At 39.7% G+C, this 11,162-nt stretch overlaps 1 pseudogene; it reads left to right on the top strand.

Annotated features, from left to right (window-relative positions):
- Positions 1 to 187: 187 nt before the first annotated feature.
- On the top strand, positions 188 to 4,923 carry LOC139374461 (serine/threonine-protein phosphatase 2A regulatory subunit B'' subunit gamma-like; annotated as a pseudogene).
- The last annotated feature ends 6,239 nt before the right edge of the window (positions 4,924 to 11,162 follow it).

Genomic DNA, 11,162 nt, shown 5'->3' with positions numbered 1-11,162 from the left:
GGATGCACTTTTGTATCATTAGCCTGCTTCTGTTTTACTTTTTTGAGGGGCTGAAAGGATCATGTTTAATGAAGTCTTTTATCTTGTGACCCATATAGCTTCCTGCAGAGGATGAAGTTCTGCAGAAACTGCGAGAGGAGTCCAGAGCCATCTTTCTGCAGAGGAAGAGCTTGGAGCTTCTGAACAAATGAGGAGTTACAGGTGAGACTAACATCTGGCAACATCAAACAAATGTTTATTAAAATAGAAAGCTTTACAAGCACCGGAAAAGTGCATAAGTCTATTCAAGTAATCAAACCTAATTATTTTACCTAAATCTTCTTTCTGTTATATAGATCATGTGGTTTCTGCTCGACAAACACCAAGTGTCACCCATGACAGGAGAGGAGGCAATGATAAGCTATGACTGTTTTCTGAAGTTTGGAGACAAAGCAGGAGTAAAGTGCAAGTGAGTACTCTGCATATTAGTCATTTTGGAGCCACAAAGTTTTGTGCTAATCTTGAACAGAATTACCTATGTGTACATTCACATTAGCCCAAAAGCATGTTTTTAGCTGGTGTTAAAAGGCAACATGAATACCGTGATGATGAGACATAGTGTATTTGTAAGCTAGGGGTTTATTCAACATGATGTAAAGGCTGTTGAGTATCATTTCATTCTTAAACAGAAGATGTAGTTCATAGTCCTTTCGCTCTGCTACTCTGCTTCAAAATAATTAACTACAACTAAAGGGAATTCAACAGCTTTTACTTCATGTTGCAGAGCGTTTAGAGCAGGCCTGGGCAATTCCAGTCCTCGGGGGCCTGATTGGTATCACACTTTTCCCCCATCCCTAGCAAACACAGCTAGGGCTGAGTCTCCATGACATTGCCGGACAGGGTTACCTCTGCGAGTCTGTACGCACTCTCACTACTACTATACTTTCAGACCAAAAGCTTGTGTTGGTGGCTCCTTACTGAAATAGGGATATCCCTTCCCTCCTTACTTTCTCATGATTCCAATTGAGGTTGCCCATTTGCGCCTTTCAGAGTTGTGAAATTATGATATGTGCTATGACCTTGAGGCAGGAACCACCCTCTTGTGAAGCATCTCTGGTTACAGTAAATGTTTTTCTTCACTGTGACATCATGTTTTTCTCAGTGACCCTTTTACCTTTTGGATAACTTTTCTGTATTGCTGTCTTTTCCAGCAAAGAGACAAATGTTATGACTTTTGGGGTGTAAATTGTCCAAGTAGCCCCAGATTCGTGCACCTCCATTACTTGGTTGCGTTGTTGCCATTGTTATCAACATTATACAGACACTGCCGCCATGTTGATGCCCAAAAGTAGAATGGGAGCTAATGAATATTTGCCTAGATTACATTAGTGATTTAGAAATAAGATGAGATGACATTGCTAAAGTAGGAAAAAACTTTGTCACCATCATCGTGTTGTTAAATTTACTTTAGACAGATGGCAATGTTGTCATTAACTAGCAAAGTTTCTCAAAAATAGCTTGCAATGCTAACGGTAGTGCGCTAAAAATTTGGTGGTCTCGCCGCAATCCTAGCTAGCTAGCTAACGTTATACTGCAAATAAAGTCAATCTGGCGACATCAAAATGATGACCAAAGGTTTTCCTAGTAATAATTTGCCTTCTTTTAGAAATGTCATTGTGTTTTCAAGGTTTAGTAATGCATTAGACCAAATCTTCATCATCGCCCATTGAGGATGTATTGAGTAGAATGTTCAGTTGGCCATCAGTCCTAAAACAAATGTTCAAAACGATATTGTGACAATGTGCAACCCATAAATAGGTTGAACACCAGGCTGTTTGGAATTTAGGTTGAATTGAGTTAGTATGTGTCTTGTTATGTGACAGGAAGTGGAGAACTACATTTTAAAATTGATCCCCACACTCCCTCAGCTGTATGGCCTGGAGACGTCCTTCTATTCCTTCTATGTCTGCACCGCTGTCCGCAAGTTCTTCTTCTTCCTGGATTCTTTACGGACTGGTTAGTTAACGATAACTAACCAGAAACACTAGTCAAATGTGGTGACTTATACATGTATAAGAGACGCTGAGGTTTTGAATTCCTATCTGTAAGATTCCGATGATTGATCTTCATGCCTACAACTTGTTTACCTGTGCCCACTCTTAAAAACAAACATCTTGCTCCATTTATTTATGTTAATTTCCAGGGGAAATTAAGATTCAAGACATCTTGGCCTGCAGTTTTTTGGGATGTTCTACTTAAGCTGAGAGATGAGGAGCTTTCCAAGGTGAGCCAGGAATCCAACTGGTTCTCTGCACCCTCTGCTCTTCGAGTTTATTGTAAGCAGCAGCTATTTGATTTCAACATTTTGCCTAATAGACATCGGACTAATCTGAAGCCGGTAATACCTGAATGTTAAAATAAAAAAAGGTACTCTACATGTCTTTGTTCTGTCTTGGTAAGATGGTCGATCCTCTGTTTCCTCTTGCAGGTCAATACCTGAATTTGGACAAGGACCACAACGGCATGCTCAGTAAGGAGGAGCTGTCTCGCTACGGCACTGGCACTCTGACCAGCGTCTTTCTGGAGTGTGTGTACCTGGAGTGCCTCACCTACGACAGAGAAATTGTAAAAACCTTATCTGCTTGGGGTCTTCCCTTGGGAGTTTTTTTTGTTAAACTACCGCTGACTTTTTTAAAGGACATTCTACTCAAATTCATGAGTAGAATTCCTTTGAAACTCATCTCAAAATTGAGGACAGTTTAATTTTATGTCTTGATCTCAATGACATCATAGCCAATTCTATATTAACTCCAAAAAGGTTTTTGCTAGCATAACATTACTGTATTTTAGCTAACAATTATTACATACAGTACATCTACTAATAGGGATGGCTACACTTCCAGGATTACAAGCTAGCTAGCTAGTTACCTTGGAGATTTCTGACAATCATGAGAATCTGAGGAAGATGTGTAACTTGTCACTCTTACCTTAAAATTATTATTTATTTTTATAATTTTTTTGGAGTGGTGGCAACGATATAGCAGCCGCTGCTAAATGAATATAGGGGAAACACTGGACCTGATTTAATACTAAATCTGGTCTTGAATTTGTGTGTATCTCTCCCAGGACTATAAGACGTACGTGGACTTAGTTCTGGCTCTGGAGAACAGGAAGAAGCCTGCAGCGCTGCAGTACATCTTCAAGCTGCTGGACATGGGGAACAAGGGCTACCTCAATGTCTTCGCTCTCAATTACTTCTTCAGGGTGAGATGGACATCTGACAGAACATGCCACATTGGGCCAGAGATAATAGAAGTCAATGGAGACGGCAGACAGCGGGACCTTGCTATCCTGCTCACTGTATGAAAAGTGTTGTCATCTATTATGTAAAAAATAAAAAAATCCACCAGGCCATTCAGGAGTTGATGAAAATCCATGGGCAGGAGACGATATTCTTCCAGGATGTCAAGGTAAATAGACTTTGCCCCCTGTTACCATATTCACCATGGATGAAGTAACTGAAGTGTACTACTGGTTACTGTAAAATCAGCTGGAAGTATCCGTAAATAAGTCTCATCCAGAAATGTTGGGGAGGGATTAGGTTGTGGGTGTCAAGGATTTGTATGGAGTTAACCATAAGCCATGGTGCTCAGTAGGTGTTCAGTGCTGCTGCTTTTGTTTCCCCAAGATTTAATCTGAGTTTGCTAATACAATATTTAATGCTAGCTAGGTTTCCTTCCAATTGGTGACAGATTTTCATGCGAATATACAAAAATGTGCATAAAGAAAATGTTTATTTTCCTACCAGTGGTGTGTTTCCACCAAACAGACTTAAGTGCATGAGATAGAGTACACAAAATTTACTTTTTGTGTACATTTTCATGTACTGAATACAAATCTAAAGTTCAATGTGTTTCCATCGCACTTTCAACTCTACCAAGAGTTTTGTTACAGAAATTGTAGCAAATGTGCCTACTCTGGTCTTGGCACATGCACTCTAGCCAAAAGCTCGCAGACACAGTGTCGGTAGGCTGTGTGTGTCGGCATTTTTAATGCTGCGGGAGGAAGCACATGGTCATTCAGACAACTTTGGGATGAGGATATTTTTTTGGTCCTGCAAATTATTTGGAAACTGTCTGCTTTGTAGGCATTATCCTACCTATTGTATTAAAAGCACCTCTTTGCTGCATTATTCACACACTCAGAATTTGAGGCTTAAATTTCAGTAGCCTACCTCTCCTCTCCTAGTTGGGTGTGTGAGATCAAGAGTGCCTGGTATGTGTGGTCTAAATAGAGTACCACAGTATGAGTCATAATACACATAAAACCTAGCAGTCAAACAGGGAAATGGTTCCAATTGTTTTTCCATCATTCATTTTCCCATAGGGGATTTTAGAAATTCTTGAAATAAGGGCTGTGTTTCATGTCGTGACGTTTTGATAACTGTAAATCTCTCTAAGACAAGGTGACTTTTATCAATATATTCACCTGTATTTACCCCCCCCCCCCCCCCCAACAATGAAATGCTAATTAGCTGCTAATGTGGCTATCATAAAGAACTACAAATTCCATGATGATCTGGATGAGACTGCCGAATAGAGGCAAAGTAAGATTCTCTGGATTAACTATCTAATGCTAGCTTAATGTAGTAATGAATAAATTGTCAAAATGTCTTTGAAATGTACAATTCTGTGAACTGTCTTGTGCAAGTTTCAAATTGACACTACCTATTATCTTGGTGGCAGGGTAGCCTAGTGGTTAGCGCGTTGGACTAGTAACCGGAAGGTTGCAAGTTCAAACCCCCGAGCTGACAAGGTACAAATCTGTCGTTCTGCCCCCGAACAGGCAGTTAACCCACTGTTCCTAGGCCGTCATTGAAAATAAGAATTTGTTCTTAACTGACTTGCCTAGTTAAATAAAGGTAAAATAAAAAAATAAATAAAATTAGCAAAGGGCACCTCAGCTTGAGATAACATACTGGAGCTTGCAGGGATTTGTGGTCTTGCATGATGTCCACTTTGATGCTAATTAGCATTTTCAAATCTGAGATTAAATAGAGCCTAATATATTATATTGTATTGAGAGTTACACGGTTATCAAAACTTCACACCAGAGTTAGCCTACACAAAACACAGCCCTTAATTTAAGTATTTCTAAAAAACCCAATGGGAAAAGTGAATGGTGGAAAAATGATTGGAAACATTTCTCTGTTTGACCGCAAGGCTTTATGGGTATTATGACACCTCCACTGTGGGGCTCTATGAAATAAGTAAATTCACTTAAATATGAATAGGCTACAGTTTACTTCAGTGTCTGTAAATTAATATTGATAATGGAAAGAAGTGGAGGGCGCTCAACTAACTTGAGTCGAGGTGCAATCAAAAAATTTGGTCGCTATTGAAAAGGTCAACACAGTTATTGGCTACCATGGTGAGCGAGCATTGCACCTTTTTTTATTTTCAATAAATATTGATTACTCATTTAATTGTCTTTGCATGCAAATTGTCCTCCTAAAAGGTAGGCTATATCCCATATGCAAAATGACTGTAGCTCAAGAGAAAAATCAAGTGTTCACTCTCATCATTCTTGCTGCTTCAAGTTCAGTAGATAGGTGCAAGATCAGGTGCATGTGTGGTTAAAATAGTAGGCTAGCCTATGCATGGGCAGAGAAGCATGGGGCAGTTATCTTTCTAAGGAAATTAACTTCTTAAATATAGTTTACACTATACTATGTTGTATACTATACTATAGTGTACAACATTGCCTAGAAATACACATTGATCACCCATATTTGTTTGTCTGAAAATCGTCCCACTCTGAAAAAGCAGGCTATCAAACGTAGCTCAAGAGAAAGTGCAAGTGTCTGCTCTCGCTCCAAACTCCGCTCTCTTCAAACTACATCTAGCCTATTGGCTGATATAGCCCATGAATGCCAGATGTCCACCAGATACATATGCATTTTGTTTTGCCGAATGTCTAGGCCGCATTTTCCATACTGAGACACGTGCTTCGGTTTTCAAGTAGCTAAAAGCTAGCTACACTGAACAAAAATATAAACGCAACTTTAAACGATTTTACAGAGTTACAGTTCATATAAAGAAGTCAGTTAATTGACTTAAATTCATTAGGCTCTAATCTATGGATTTCACATGACTGGGCAGGGGCACAGCCATGGGTGGGCCTGGGAAGGCATAGACCCACCCACTTGGGCTAATTAGAATGAGATTTTTGCCACAAAAGGGCATTATTACAGACAGAAATACTCACAATTACCGCGGTTGGGTTCGGGACCAGTTCTTGCGGTAGTGGGTGGGAGTTGGACAGCAAGCAAGTGGGTGAGGATTGAAGAAATCAGTCTCGTGCAGACCTCTACATCAAAGTCATCACTGTTCACTTTCACCACCCTGTGAAGTTTGTATGAATTTACTCACATTACTGTGGATGAAAACGTAGCTAGGTTTCCATCCAGTTGGCGACAGATTTTCATGCGAATGGCCTATTCTACATCCGCATAAAAACAATATGTGCATTTTCCCACCAGAAGCTATCCAATTGGTGACAGATTTTCATGCAACTATTGTTTTTAAATGAGCATAAAAACAATATGCACATTTTCCCACCGGAGTTTCCATCAAATTGACATGTTGCGGATAAAAGACAGTGTGTGATGACAGTGCACATAAAAATAATTTTTGGGTTAAATTCCCAGGTATCAAATAGAAAATACAAGTTAAATGGGTTTCCATCGCATTTAACTCAACTGATGGTTTTGTCAACAACATAAAATTGCGTTGTATAGCGAATGTGCCCACTCTGGTCTTGGCACGTGGGCTCTAGCCAACAGCTCAGATACAGTGCAGGTAGCCTAATACATGATGATATTATTATGGACAAAAATATTTGCATTTGTCAAACAGCAGCCAAGCATCGATGATCACCAGAATAAGACCCACAATATTTGGAAAGGAGCATCACATCTCTTCACCATGCACTTTCACCACCCTGTGAAGTTCATCATTTTTTAAATGCAGTGATATTGATGCTCATTTCCAATAAATATCGAGGGTCATGGTCTGGTGACATGATGATTGATGCTTGACTGCCGTTTGACAAATATAAATATTCTCGCTCTTATCCATAATAGTCTCATGTAGACTAGCCTACCAGCACAGTATCTGCGAACTGTTGGCTAGAGTGCAAGTGTCAAGATGAGAGTAGTCATACAGTGCCTTGCGAAAGTATTCGGCCCCCTTGAACTTTGCGACCTTTTGCCACATTTCAGGCTTCAAACATAAAGATATAAAACTGTATTTTTTTGTGAAGAATCACCAAGTTGGACACAATCATGAAGTGGAACAACATTTATTGGATATTTCAAACTTTTTTAACAAATCAAAAACTGAAAAATTGGGCGTGCAAAATTATTCAGCCCCCTTAAGTTAATACTTTGTAGCGCCACCTTTTGCTGCGATTACAGCTGTAAGTCGCTTGGGGTATGTCTCTATCAGCTTTGCACATCGAGAGACTGAAATTTCTTCCCATTCCTCCTTGCAAAACAGCTCGAGCTCAGTGAGGTTGGATGGAGAGCATTTGTGAACAGTAGTTTTCAGTTCTTTCCACAGATTCGCGATTGGATTCAGGTCTGGACTTTGACTTGGCCATTCTAACACCTGGATATGTTTATTTTTGAACCATTCCATTGTAGATTTTGCTTTATGTTTTGGATCATTGTCTTGTTGGAAGACAAATCTCCGTCCCAGTCTCAGGTCTTTTGCAGACTCCATCAGGTTTTCTTCCAGAATGGTCCTGTATTTGGCTCCATCCATCTTCCCATCAATTTTAACCATCTTCCCTGTCCCTGCTGAAGAAAAGCAGGCCCAAACCATGATGCTGCCACCACCATGTTTGACAGTGGGGATGGTGTGTTCAGCTGTGTTGCTTTTATGCCAAACATAACGTTTTGCATTGTTGCCAAAAAGTTAAATTTTGGTTTCATCTGACCAGAGCACCTTCTTCCACATGTTTGGTGTGTCTCCCAGGTGGCTTGTGGCAAACTTTAAACAACACTTTTTATGGATATCTTTAAGAAATGGCTTTCTTCTTGCCACTCTTCCATAAAGGCCAGATTTGTGCAATATACGACTGATTGTTGTCCTATGGACAGAGTCTCCCACCTCAGCTGTAGATCTCTGCAGTTCATCCAGAGTGATCATGGGCCTCTTGGCTGCATCTCTGATCAGTCTTCTCCTTGTATGAGCTGAAAGTTTAGAGGGACGGCCAGGTCTTGGTAGATTTGCAGTGGTCTGATACTCCTTCCATTTCAATATTATCGCTTGCACAGTGCTCCTTGGAATGTTTAAAGCTTGGGAAATATTTTTATATCCAATTCCGGCTTTAAACTTCTTCACAACAGTATCTCGGACCTGCCTGGTGTGTTCCTTGTTCTTCATGATGCTCTCTGCGCTTTTAACGGACCTCTGAGACTATCACAGTGCAGGTGCATTTATACGGAGACTTGATTACACACAGGTGGATTGTATTTATCATCATTAGTCATTTAGGTCAACATTGGATCATTCAGAGATCCTCACTGAACTTCTGGAGAGAGTTTGCTGCACTGAAAGTAAAGGGGCTGAATAATTTTGCACGCCCAATTTTTCAGTTTTTGATTTGTTAAAAAAGTTTGAAATATCCAATAAATGTCGTTCCACTTCATGATTGTGTCCCACTTGTTGATTCTTCACAAAAAAATACAGTTTTATATCTTTATGTTTGAAGCCTGAAATGTGGTAAAAGGTCGTAAAGTTCAAGGGGGCCGAATACTTTCGCAAGGCACTGTATTTGCTTGTTTGTGACAACTATCGATAGAGCTGAAAATGCGATGGAAACACATTTACTTTAGTTTTTTATTCGGTACATGAAAACTTAAGCAAAAACATATTTTTTTTTTGCACTACATCATCACACACAGGTTTATCTTCAAGTCAGTTTGGTGAAAACACCACTGGTGGGAAAATGTGCATATTTTCTTTATGCTGATTTTAGAATATTCCCATGAAAATCTGTAGCTAATTGGATGGAAAGATGGCTACTGATGTGTCATGCCATTAAATCTTATGGTTCCCTGACAACTTTTTACAGACCCAACCTGCATTCTCATTTGTACTCGTTGGGATTTAAATGTTTTTAATAATGATTTGAATAATTAATTCAATAATAAGTCATTTTAAAACAATTTGCAATGTTGTGCCTTCAGGATGATATCTTTGACATGGTGAAGCCAAAGGATCCGTGCAGGATCTAGTGAACAGCAGCCAATGAGACACAGAAACCAGCATCCTCATTGATTTCAATGGCTTCTGGACTTTTGAAAACAGAAAAGTTCTGGTTGCTAATGACAGCGACAACGCTGACCTTGAAAATACATGAATCTTCTGTCAAACTGGGAAGGACTGCAAGACCAACATTAAAAGGAGATACAATGCATTCGGAAAGTATTCCTACCCCTTGCTTTTTCCACGTTTTGTTGCGTTACAGCCTTATTCTAAAATGTATTAAACAAACATGTTTCATCAATCTACACACAATACCCCATAATTACAAAGCAAAAACAGTTTTTTAGACATTTTAGAAAATGTATTAAAAATAAAATAAGTATTCAGACCCTTTCCTATTTGACTTGAAATTGAGCTCAGGTGCATCCTGTTTCTATTGATCATCCTTGAGCTGTTTCTACTACTTGATTAGAGTCCACCTGTGGTAAATTCAATTGATTGGACATGATTTGGAAAGGCACACACCTGTCTATAAAGTTCTACAGTGGACCATGTATGTCAGAGCAAAAACCAAGCCATGAGGTCAAAGGAATTGTCCGTAGAGCTGAGACAGGATTGTGCCGAGGCACAGATCTGAGGAAGGGTACATTTCTACAGCATTGAAGCTCCCCAAGAACACGTTGCCCTCCAACATTCTTAAGTGGAAGAAGTTTGGAACCACCAAGACTCTTCCTAGAGCAGGCCGCCCGGCCAAACTGAGCAATTGGGGGAGAAGGGCCTTGGTCAGGGAGGTGATCAAGAACCCAATGGCCACACTGACAGAGCTTCAGAGATCCTCTGTGGAGATGGGAGAACCTTCCAGAAGGACAACCATCTCTGCAGCACTCAACCAATCTGGCCTTTATGGTAGAGTGGCCAGATGGAAGCCACTCCTCAGTAAAAGGCACATGGCCGCTCGCATTGAGTTTGCCAAAAGGCACCAAGATTGAACTCTTTGGCCTGAATGCCAAGCGTCACATCTGGAGGAAACCTGGCACAATCCCTATGGTGAAGTGTGGTGGCAGCATCATGCTGTGGGGAAGTTTTTCAGCTGCAGGGACTGGGAGACTAATCAGGATCGAGAGAAAGCAAATAAAGGTGCGCTAAGATTGTAGCGTCATACCCAAGACTGCAATCGCTGCCAAAGGTGCTTTAACAAAGTGCTGAGTAAAGTTGTTTTTGTTTCTTTTTTTCATTTGATACATTTGTAAACATTTCTAAAGATGTGTTTTTGCTTTGTTATTATGGGGTATTGTGTGTAGATTGAGGAATGTAAAAAATAAAATAAAAAAAACATTCAGAATAAGGTATCGTAAAAAAAAAAGTGGGAAAGTCAAGGGGCCTGAATACTTCCCGACTATACTGTATGTTAGTTGATTCTTGACACACACTCCTGTGGACTTGGCAAGACAGTTAAATGTTTAATGTACAGTTCATATAGAAAAAGAAAATACTATATTTTACTCAAATTATTATATAAAAGCTTTCAAATGAAACCGGTTTCCATTAAATTAGAAAATATTTGTTTTTCAGTATGTTGGACTCCTAAGATTTCCTTTCCTTGTGTGTACATAGTACAGTAGAGTGGGAAAATAAATAGTTTAGCATCTGTCTTAATAAAATGTCTCTTGGCATTTCAAACTCTTTGGGCAATTTTACACACGGTAAAAAGTAGTTATCTTGACAATTCTGCGTTCCAAAAGAGAGTAGCCAATTTTAACATGTTTGGCTTTACCTTAGGCATCCCTCACAAGCCCTGTAAACTGAGAAGGGACAATAGCAGATAAGGTCAGCTCTAGCAGAGATACAGTGAGCTCCAAAAGTATTGGGACAGTGACACGTTTTTGTTTTGGCTATGTACTCCAGCAC

The sequence above is a fragment of the Oncorhynchus clarkii genome, chromosome 19 (genome assembly GCF_045791955.1).
Source record: "Oncorhynchus clarkii lewisi isolate Uvic-CL-2024 chromosome 19, UVic_Ocla_1.0, whole genome shotgun sequence".
NCBI classification, from domain to species: Eukaryota; Metazoa; Chordata; class Actinopteri; order Salmoniformes; family Salmonidae; genus Oncorhynchus; species Oncorhynchus clarkii.
The sequence above is the reverse complement of the archived record's forward strand: the minus strand, read 5'-3'. Positions and strand labels throughout refer to the sequence as shown.